Below are 12265 nucleotides of genomic sequence, written 5' to 3'. Positions count from 1 at the left end.
CACACCAATACGAAGAGTAGTTTTAAGTCTAATGATGATTTAACTGAAAGACCTCCTGTTGAAACTGAGCTGGTCACAGGGCAGAGACTAGACTTCACACATTAAATAAAAACAATGTCCTGTGTATTTCCATTAGCTTTATATTCTATAGAAAACAATAACTATTATGTTTATCATAAAAAAGAACATGGCTGCTGTTCCCTATACTTCATGTGGAAAACTCCACTTTTAAAGAAAACAACTGTGTTTATAAGCATTCTGATTACATTTCTAGCGAGAAGTATGCACATTATTTCCATAATATTTGTTCTGGGAAGGCAGACAATCTTTCATTTATTTGTTTTGCTATGGTGGTTTCTGTGGATGCAGAGTTCTACTTCACTTGTGCAGACATTCTATTTAAGCTGGGAGAAACTTGATAGTTACATGACCTGGTTGCAGGCCAATGTAAATGATTAGCCCAAATAAAACCTATGGTTTGAGGAACCAAACTGTGAAAATTCTGTTTCCACATCATTCAGTGAGACTGAGTTGTCCCAACTTCCTTGCTAATCCTCCAGACAAGGTCCTTTACTGTCTCTGTAGTGATAGCTCGACTGATTATAGATAATAAGCAGGGCACATACAGCAACAATGAGTTTTTCCAAAAAAAGTAAAAAAACAAAGCAACTGGACTTGTTTTCCGTAGTTGAAGACGTTTCGCTTCCTCTCCACGGCCTATAGTGGCTACTCTGAAGCTATTACATTCTCCCTGTGCAAGCCTTCGGCCACTACCCTGTCTCTCTCCCCTGTAGTTCTGCCAGTCCCGCTTCCTGAAGCCTGTCAGTGTGGATTTTCTTTCCTTTTCAATAAACTTATTAAAACGTACTCCTGGTGTTGTGTGAACTATCGGGGCCAGCTCCTATGATTCATTACACCCTTTCCCAAAACTCTGCATCAATTCTTGCACATAGCCTTGTAACCTCCTACATCGATTACTGTAACTCTCTTCTCTTTGGCCCTCCTCAAAAATATCTCCATTAGTTACAAGTGGTTCAGAATTCAGCTGCTCACATTATTTCCAAAACCCCCTCATTTCATCACATCACCCCAGTCTTACAGCAGCTGCACTGGCTCCCCTTTCAATTCAAAATTCAAATCAAAATCCTTCTGTACACTTCCAAGGCCATCCACAACTTTGCTACCCCCTCCTTCGCTTGTCTACTCCTTCCCGCACACTTAGATCCTCCTCTTCAGTTCACTTCACAGTTCCTCCTTCCCGCCTCAGCACCATGAAGCAGAACTTTCTCCCACTCTGCTACCAAAGTCTGGAATTATCGCCGTCCAGGCATCTGCAATACCAACACTCTCCACCAGTTCAAGTATGAACTCAAAACCCATCTGTTCAAAAGTGCATACTCTCTGTGATTGCTAGTTCACTGAAAGTTTTATTATTTGCTGTTTTATCATTATTGTTATTATGCTGCTTGCTCTGCGCAGTGTCCTTGAGTGCTCTTAAAGGTGCTTTCAAATAAAAGGCATTATTATTTTTGTTTTCCACAGAACTTCACGAGAAAATAAATGTATCTGCTGCTTACTGTTTGCTTCACTTCTTGTTCTCAGTCTCGTCTTTTTCCATGTTCTTACAGCTTACAGTTTTAAAATGACAAGTCAGTCAGTTTTCATATTAGAAAAAAACGGTGGATTGAATAAGAATCAAGATGACAAGATGTTAGTGGATGACCCAGGCACAGAGTATAGAATAGACAAAAAAGGTTGATAACAAATAATTCTCAAACAAGCTATCAGGCAGTAACATATAAGGCACAGAGGAACGCAGTAGCAGGAGTCATAGGTCCATGGAGCAATCAGAAGAAACCAGTACAGATCAATATATAAAGAGGAAGGTGGATAAATGAGGCAGAAAGCAGGTGAAAATAATCACACAGTAATGAATATAGGGGAAAATAAAATAAGGCAAGGCCTAACAAGAAAATTATCAAAAATAAAAAACATTACAGCAATGGCTCGTGACCAGTGGCCTCGTTTAGGGAGCCGGGCATTTGCGTCTTGGCGAGATTGCCGGTTCGAAATTCCATATGTCACTCCGGGTACCTGAGCAAGACAGTAAACAGTGAAAAATACTATAAAAGTCCATTTGAAAACCTAGGAGATACCTCAGATTGTATTTATCAACTTTTTTACTATAACTGCAGCAAGTTTGGACCAAATCAGTTTTGTCACATTTTGGCACAATATTGCCAAATGTGCTAAAACTGTGTCAAATGTGTTTGACATGTGATATTCCGCATATGACAGAGCCTTTGGTCACAACATTCACATTTTATATCAACAACTGAGGCCGGAGCAGTTCTTAAAACAAACTGTGTGTAAAGCACGGATATTATAAAAATGACTTTACAACCTCTAACAATAATGAATACAGGTGAGAATAGGATAATGCAAGGCCTAACAAGAAAATGATCAAAAATCAAAACAGATGAAGATTAAAACATTATACCAGTGGATTGTGACAATTTCTTGTCAATGTGAATGAATATATTTCCCACAAAATATATTTATTGTTTCAAAAATCCAGTTTTTCAGTTTTCAACTTTTTTTAATCACTTCAAACTCACCAATTAATCAAGCACAAACCTGTCAATCAGACAGTAAGAACCATTTCTAATTGGAATAATCAGGCATTTTTCTGCTATAGTAACTTGAGACAAAAACAAATGATTGATTTTACTGTTGGCTATGAAAAAGTGGCAGAAAATATGTTGTCGACCAGAAACTCGAAGATCATCTATAGCAGTGAAGGCCTAATGTCTTGTTCACACTGCAAGATTTTAAAATTGTCAGCCAATTTTCAAAAGGTGAGAGACAACACACATACCAATAAAAAAATTGTAGTTAGAACAGGTTTGCTCATACAGTGTGTAGTGTCTGGTCAGACGGCAAGTACAAAACCACACAAACAAATTTCACTCACAAACATTCAGATATCAAGCGGGAAATCTTACCCAACCTCTTCAGACTGAACGTGAGTTCAGAGTAAATAAACATGGATGATGAGAAAGAACAATGTAGATAGTTTTGGACTAATTTTAACAGAGGAAAAAAAACATTACAAAAAGAAAAGGTGTTGGTTAAAGTAGTGGAGACAGCACAAACAGGGATTCCACATCTGCTACACTATGATATAAAGGTGAGAGGTTTGTGTTTTTTTTTCACCCTTGGGGCGGCATTTAATAAGCAGTCAGTGTGTTTGTCCTTGGGGAACACAACACACATGCTAGGACACTGGGCCAAGACAATCCAAAATGCTAAATATTCCCGGTTGCAGCGGGCAATTTCAGTCCAGATTTTGCTCTCAGCTTGGGAAAATGACTCCTGTGCTGGCTGCAGGCGGGAGGCCGCTCCGGGCCTCTGGAGTCAGTTTTCTGCAACAGCTGACAAAAACAAAGCAAGATTTCCGCATAGATGGCTTCTTTCCCTTCACTGTCTGGTTACGCAGAAGGTCTTAGCTTAGATCCATCCAGCAGTTCTCCAAACCCAGTCGGGTCCTCCACTCGCAGAGGACAAGTTTCCCCCCTGTGTCGCTCCAGGAGCAACGGGCAAATGAGGACGATTGTCTGTGGGAGCTTGGTTGGCACCCTACTGAGGGGGCAGATCCTGGTGGATGCAACAGTCTGAGATTCCTTTGCTACAACCCAACACGTGTGAAGAAACTGGGTAAATTGGCAAAACAAAAACATTTGTATGATCCCAAAAACCTTTGGGAAAAGATTCCATGGACTGATAAGACAACGGTGAAACCTTTTAGGAACGTGTGTGTCCCTTTACAATTGGCATACAATGACAGCCTTTGAGAGAAAGAACATCCTACAGACATTTCAAACATGATGGTGGAAGTGTTATCTTCTCAGGCTGCTAACCTCTCTCCAAAGCAATGTAATGTAATGTAATGAGGGACTTTGAATGTTTGCAGTTTTTACAATCATTGCCAGTTATTAGGTATAGGGCACAGTTGCTTTTTCACATTGGGTCATTGGTATTTGAGAACATTATGTTTATGAATGAAATCAGTATTTGAAACTTTATTTTTTGTTTTCATAAGGTTATTTTTATTTGATTTTAAATCCTTGTATTAATAGTGTCTTATTAGGATTTCTGCTTTTTGGAAATGATGGTTACCTGGAGTATTGACAAATTGTAAAAAAGTCAGCAGCTGTTTCGACCCATGTCAAATTTTACTGAAGTATGAGAGGGATATGGCCGCTACCAGCACTCAGACTGAAATGCTGTGTAAGCAGAACTGCAGGCCAGCTGCGATTCCTGAACTTGCTGGCAGAATGGCAACATCTTGGAGAAAGCTGGAAGCTGGACTCTTGCAGAATGACCACAATTTTGGCTTTTGTGGAATCGCCATTGAGAAGAACCAGTGAGACTTTGAGGCAGAGAGAAAATCAAGAGTCTGCTGTACCATAACAAATGCTGCTATCCAAATTGGTTACCCGGAAATCTTAATTTCTCCTGTATGTTATGTAAATAAGACTCCTTGTGACATTTGTGACCTTGAACAGAGCGTAATAGACTGACTGATAATGTCCCGTCACTATCAAAGACTATAGCTTTAAGTGCTATCTGGGAAATTTCATAGACAAACACACACAGGCACACAGACTCACCACCTCTACTGTGTTTTCTTCCCTTACTATGCTGCTTTCTGTTTTAGCTGTGGTGTGAGAAAGGTCAGATCAGAGACCTCAAACTTTTGCTTTATGAATACAATAAATTTTTTGAATTTTCAGTGATGAAGCTCATTCCAGTGAAACAATGAAACAAAATAAGTTATTCTATTTGTAGCTTTGGAAATATTGGACAAATTACTTATTATTAATAGAAACAATTAAGTATTTATGCATGCTTGTTACAGTTTTTCTCAAATGCTAAAACACAAAAGCCAATCCTCTAAACCAAATGACCAGTTGTCTAAACACATTTACTAAATCTAGCCGTCATTTTCCAATATCATAAACACATTTCACATGAAGACACAATTCACAAAACACAATCCTCCATTCACATAAATCTTAACACATTTTTCCTTGCTAAAACACAAGTTGCAAAAGAACTCTGCTCATATTCTCAAATGAAAGCTCATGTGATGCAAAATGCTTGCCACAGTCAGCATTATTTGAACAAAATGAACACACCTGGCGTCATTCATTACACACAACGACTCAAAATTGAAAACACCTGTTGCTAATCCTGTGACCACATGTATAAAAGCAAGTTCAGAGTGCACAGTTTGCTGAAGATTCCAAACAAACACAATGGATGAAGGCAGAGTCAGGGGAAGAGGTAATCGCGTCAGAGGAGGAAGAGGAGCAGGCCAAGGAGGAAGAGGAGCAGGCCAAGGAGGAAGAGGAGCAGGCCAAGGAGGAAGAGGAGCAGGCCAAGGAGGAAGAGGAGCAGGCCATGGTGGAAGAGGAGCAGTCCAACAAGGGAGAGAAGGTCCAGGAGGGAGAGCAAGACAACCTCGTACCATCATTACGGACGAGATGCGAGCAACAGTCATTGACCATGTCATTGTCCATGGCATGACAATGGCTGAAGCAGGACTAAGAGTCTGTCCAAACCTGAGTAGGTTCACCGTGGCCACCATTATCAGGGCATTCAGACAACACAACAGGTATTGTACTCTATTGCTTTCTTTGTCACAATACAATTTTACAAGCCTGTGAAAGTAGTCTATTACAGTTTCAAATCAGTTGTTACTGTATTGTAAAACATGTCAATTGACGACACGTTTCTTTCTTTAGAGTTGAAAGAATGCCACATAGAGGTGGGCGGGTTGCCATATTTACAGCAGCACAAGAAACCCCCATTGTGGATATGGTTTGTGAGAACAACCTCATCAGACTCCGGGAGATCAGAGACAAAGTCATTGACGATAATGTGAACTTTGAGGGCATTGATCATGTCAGCTTGGCCACAATAGACCGAGTTCTCCGGCGCCAAAAGATGCGGATGAAACAAGTCTATAGGGTTCCCTTTGAGCGAAACTCTGCACGACACAAAGACCTACATTACGAGTATGTGCAAGTAAGTATACATCCATGTTCACAGTACAGTTAGTAAACATACTGTGTTGCTCAGTGGCCTACATTACTTTTGGACAATACAGTAATATGCTACCTGATTGACTGTTGTTCTGAACACCTGTGCACTTTCACATTTTCACAGAGGATATTACAGTTGCCTGGCAGGAGACAATATAGCCTGTGATGTGGATGAGGTGATGTGGCCTGATGCAGCTCAGCGACATGATGCCGCACAGTGATTGTGGTGTAAATACTGTAAAATGAATAAAAAAAACTTCACACCCTGATCATGTTTTCAAGAGTACTGTTGTGTGCAATAGATTCTGCTTTTGCAGTGAGTTGTGTTACAGTAGTGTACAGAATTTACTATAGATTTATACTCTTCATATGAAAATCACAAATCTAAATGCCCAATCCTCTGCAGAACTCTAAGAAGATCCAGAATTGTAAAGTTTCTAAAAATATGCATTGGCAGTAAAGAAACAAAGAACCTTCTCACAAATTGAGCATTGTGTTTTCAATTGTTTTGCTGTAGTGTGTAATGATGTGTATAGTGTTTACATTTTTGAAAGCTTCGAGCTGCTCTTTGGGTGTGAAAGTTTTAGTTTTGAAGGGAGAAGGTGTGGTTGTGTTTATGTAGCTTTAGAAAAGGGTGTTGTGTTTAGACATTGGAGAACATGGACGAAACATTTGTGAAATGTGTTTTAGCATTTGAGAAAAACTGTAATGTATGAAAGAAGTCTAGTCAAGGATTTATTTAGCTTATTCCTTTGTTTTTCCTATGTCTATAATGTTTTTCTGTTCATGTACAGCACTTTGAATTGTCTTGTAACTGAAAAGTGCTATATGTAAATAAATTTGCCTTGCCTTGCCTTACATCTATACTTCTTCACCACATATAAATGTTTGGAATTTCCTGGGGCAAAGAGCAACATGGCCTCATGCTCATGATTTTCTGAATGGGTGTTTTATCAAATTAGCATTGCATTTTAAAAAATAAGGGGGAAAAAAGGTTCAGCTTCCATCACTTGAGAAAACGACCATAATTACAACATATTTTTACTTTAACATTTTACATGTGTCTTGTTTACAAAATTGCATCTGATGTTGGATATATTCATTTGCCCCTCAGAGTCAATACGATCATTGAGAATATAATCTGTGAGAGATTGCACCACACCATTTTGCTGTACTGTTACTCGTCAATCTACTTTTACGATTAAGGCTACCAAGCAATAGAACACTTAGCCTGATAATGTGAGGACCTATTAGCTCTCTGAGTTCTTTTAATCCAATCTAAAAATCAGTTAAAAAGTCTGAGGTTTGTAATCATTGACTGTGTGTGTGTGTGTGTGTGTGTGTGTGTGTGTGTGTGTGTGTGTGTGTGTGTGTGCAGTCCAATGCATAAGTCTGTGTCATCATGTGTGTCTGTCTCTGTGGGTGAGTTGAAGGTAGGCTGTTGTTTTTAACTTTTTTGTTTTCCTTTGTTTTTGCATGTTTATGTTTATTTTGTAACCTGTCATGGGACTGCAGATACAAAGTAGCTTACGCTATAATCTGGTACTGTGCATCAAATAGTGACATTTGTGTTTAAACTGTGTACTGTCCCTTCTAAAATAGAGTTCATACTGATATGATTTTATTCTTTTTTTTTAGTTGGGAGCCTTTTTTGCATTGAAACTAAAAGCATTTGCTCAGAGAAAACATACTATTTGGATTTAAAATTAAGATCTTCCAGAAAAATTGACATATCAAGACATTTCTGCAAATTTATAAATTACTTCTTAGCTCAAAAAGATGTTCAACTTCTAAAGGAAAGTCTTTTAAAGCAACTGGATGGAAACCCTTGCCAATACACTTGAGCTACATGTGGTTGTGGTGGTTTGATTGAAACACAATCAAGTTCTCTGTGTGCTTCTGCAAACTTAAGCAATCCAATAAATAGATTATTTTTGGATCCCTTTTGATGCATTTGACTGTTTGCATTTTGTCTGTATTTGCCTTTTTTTCTAATTGCATGAATTAAATTGAGAAGATAAATATACGTTTAAATAATATATAAAAGTAAAGGTCCAACACAGTAAACTAAAGCCAGGCTTCACGGAGTAACCCTCACCGAGTTGTTGTCGTTACTGCACTGGAACTTTGACCACATACACATCCTGTCAGGGCAGAGGAGGGGTGGGGCTGACAAAACCGCTAGACCTGAGGTTGGTGTAATCGGCCTGGACCAGTGCAGGAAATCAGCAGCAACAAACATTTTCTTATTTCTATATTAGTCAGCAGGCTGCAGCCCCTCTGTCCTTTGAGGCAACAAATATGAAAGAAACATCTGAGTTTCAAAGTTTGATGCTCAATTAGATTTATTAATCAATTAGGTAATATTCAAATATGCAAATAGTATAAAGCTGATCCACTTACTGCTTTAGGGGTCTTACTATGTACTATTTGTGCCCCTTCAACCAAAACCAGACCTGACAACATTCTGTTGAGAGGTTAAAAAACGGCTGAAAAAGGAGATAAAGAAACCTAGTAAAATGCATGTATGTAGCGCTTCTCACACAGAAGACCCACAAAGTGCTTTACAGGTTAAAATTCACACACAATTTAAATGCGACAAATGTAGCAAACTAAGTCAAAAAGTCTATGACAATGCAGTATAGTTAGTTGGATTATATGAAAACAGAAGCCTAGCTTTATTTGAGAACTAAAGCAAAAAAGAATGCTTCATCGCATAAAAAACATAATGTACTTTACTGTGCTTTTTGTGCCATAGTGATAGAGGATTCTGCATCTTTGCTGAAACATACACCACTACAGTAAATCCTTTATTCTCACTGTTATAACCGTTTAAAACTATTCCTCAAATAAGCTTAGATGGTCTGAGTTTCTTTATCATCGATTTTGGATAACAAAATATTTTTAATTACTTTGAAGTTTGATGCTGCCACTAGATTTATTTAGCCCAAGTTTGCAAACACACACACACACACACACACACACACACATGCTCTGTAGTTGTAATTCATCAGCACACAACTTCCTATTTTTTTAAAATGGCCATATGCATCTATTTTTGTTCTATGCTCATTTCAAATTTTCAGAACATGGGACCTTGGTTAAGATGTCATTATATGGAAGTGTGTTGGTCACTGGAGACCTTGGCAGAAGGATTTATGTGATTTGTCAGTGGTCTGCTGCCCTCAGGTGGCTAACATCTTTGTTGCACTGAAACAGTTGGCCAGCAATACAGCACTGCTCAGACTCTAACCTGTCCACATAACTGAAAACAGGACAACTGCTTTCTGAGCTTCTCAGAACACTGACTGGCTTTATGAGTTTGACAGACAGCATTAGTACGGAAACGCTGGAGCCATAAATTATGCATCCTGGAAAACAAAGCAGTCTTGTGATTGCATCATTGTTCTTTTAGAGACACAGAACATACAGTAAAATGTTACTGATTTCTGAGGTATAATAAGAACCACCACACTCAGGGGTGAAAGAAAAAGTGCAAAACATGATGCAGGATTTATGGGGTTCCCATGGTGCAGCTGGCAACCAAAACAAATCAGGTACATTAAGTGAATAAAGTTGTGAAGCAACAACAAAAAAAATCTTTATTATGAGGTGATAGGGAAATGATGCATGTTTCATTTATATAAATAAACAATTTGAAGACTGTATTGTACAATGCGGTCGGTCCAATTACTTTGTTACCCCAAAATTAAACAGTGCACTAATTTGCTATCTGTGACCTATACATGTCTATAAAGTTTAGTCTCAGGATAGATCCAGCTGACCTATGAATGCCCCAGAGTTTTTTTTAAAGAACATTAGTGAACAAACAGCATAATGAAGACCAAGAAACACAGCAAATAAGATTTAGATTAGATTAGAGGGATCAGGGAGATAGACGTGAAGCAATTTGGAGCAGAGTTAGCTTATAAAATATTATCCCAAGCTTTGAACACCTCGAAAAGCACTGTTCAGTCCATCATCTGGAAAAGAGTATTGCACAATTTGTTATACTGGTAAGGGTATTACAAAAAATACAAATCTTAAATTTATTCACATTTATTGACTTACAATTACAAATTCAGGGATCTATGGATATGTTTATATTGACAGTTATCTTACCCCGTATATAACCGCTGAGCAAGCAGATGATGAAAAAAAGTAATGAATATATCCATGGAAAGGCAATGTTGAAAGTAAGGCATAAAAAGAGAACAAAGCCATCATGGTTAAAAGGGTACTCTGGTACTCTAAAATCTTTCTCTTTTTTTTAAGCTTCCATTTGCCTTGGAAATCGGAAATAGGAGTTTTCAACATGATCCAAATGTTACAGTATTTCTGAGTTGCTAAAACAATAAAATCCATTTGCTAAACCAAAGTTGTAAGTGTATAAACCACTTTATTGATTGAAGCACACAGTTTGTAGAACTTTAAACACTTCTCATGTGGTTAGACACAGCTAGCAAATCGGAATCGCTCTTTGTGCAAAACTGTAAACACATTGTCATTCAAAAAGCACATGTAGCATTTTGGTGCACTTCAACTCAGAATGGCACAACACAGCCCCAAAAGTGAAATACAAGTAACACACTGTTGTCATCGGTAACACACAGGCACTTTAACACACCTGTTTCAGATCAGTAATGTGTGGCACCCAATCAGTAATGGGGATATAAAGCCATGTTAAATCCAAATGGCATATGTGATTTTCACAATGGAGGGCAGGAGAGAAGGTGGAAGTAGAAGTGGACGTGGACGTGAATGTGGATGTGGAAGAGAAGGAAGAGGAAGGGGAGGAGGAGGAGGAAGAGACAGAGGAGGAGGAGGAAGAGACGAACTGGCTCGGATCGATGAGCCCAAATCATTTGAAGAATTGGTAGCCCTAGCTGTCCGCCTGGATACACAGCTAAGGAGTCGAGGGAGAAGGGTTCCAGACAGACCAGGCAGACTGGCTGGACCTTCCCTTGACCATCAGGCGGCGCAACGACAATCTGCCTTGGCCTCTCCCAAACCCATGCAGCTGGGCCAAGTTCGGTTATCCGCAGAAGAGAGGCAACAGCGGATAGCCGGGGAGCTGTGTCTATATTGTGGAGCTAAGGGTCACTTCATTCCAGTTTTTATTGGTTGCTTTGACACAGCAGTCAACTCAAAATCCACATTTTTCAAAACAGTTAACGCAGAGGTCTAAATAGTGGCACCAATGGTCAAAATTAAACATTTTGTTTGCAAAAGACTCCAAATCTGCCAAAACATTTAACATATGATCCAAAAGCACATTTTGCCCTCAAACAACACAACTTGCACACAAATGTTTGAGCCCTTCCAATCATTCGTTACACATGGGGCAACAAAATACAAAACACCACTCTCAATGTGAATCAGTGCAGCATTGCTGGTCATTGTAGCCAATGACTGTACGCAGCTTACATGTCAGTGTCATTTGTAATCAAATTTGCCATTTTGCAAAAAATGGATCCAGAAGCAAATATGTTGTGATGCAAATTTGATTGGTTCTTCATTCTTTTTTTCCAGATAAACAAATTAAATATTCCAAAAAAATAAAGATTCCAACAGAAAATACTAGGGCTGTTTGTTCCATCTAGTCCAGTGATTCTTAACCATAGGGCCGCGGCCCAAAGTTGGGCCGCCAGCGCCCCCTTGTGGTCCGCAAAAATATTTCAGTTTTGCACCTGTGGGCCGCAAGGGCCGTGGGACTGTGTGCAGCTTTCGACCATGTGGTGGCGGTAATGCATCACTCAGTTGTTTAAAAAGCGCCAATACACAGAGAATTAGACTGTCTACTTCGCAGCAAAAATCAATAGACCAGTTCATTGTTATTGTTTTGATGTGGGTTTTTCGCGCATGCGCGCCAGACTGTTTGGCAAAAGGCGAACACAATGGCGGACGCAAACAGAGAAACTGACGAGTTCTCCACGTATTTTTCTTCTTTAGATAACGTATCACAAGATCGTTTTAAGAGTAAGTTGATGGTTGATGGTGTCAGATTGCCAGATCCACACAGCAAAAGCCTGAAGGGACGGAGCGAGTCTGTGAAATGCTGGCCAAGGGTATCTTACCGCGACACAGCTGCTTTGTAAACACGCAGGCCAGTACGGACAAGAGAGCACGAAAGCATGAAACCACTGGAAGGCTGC

Source organism: Fundulus heteroclitus, unplaced genomic scaffold, assembly GCF_011125445.2.
Source record: "Fundulus heteroclitus isolate FHET01 unplaced genomic scaffold, MU-UCD_Fhet_4.1 scaffold_179, whole genome shotgun sequence".
In the NCBI taxonomy this organism is placed as follows: domain Eukaryota; kingdom Metazoa; phylum Chordata; class Actinopteri; order Cyprinodontiformes; family Fundulidae; genus Fundulus; species Fundulus heteroclitus.
This window is presented reverse-complemented; position numbering follows the sequence as displayed.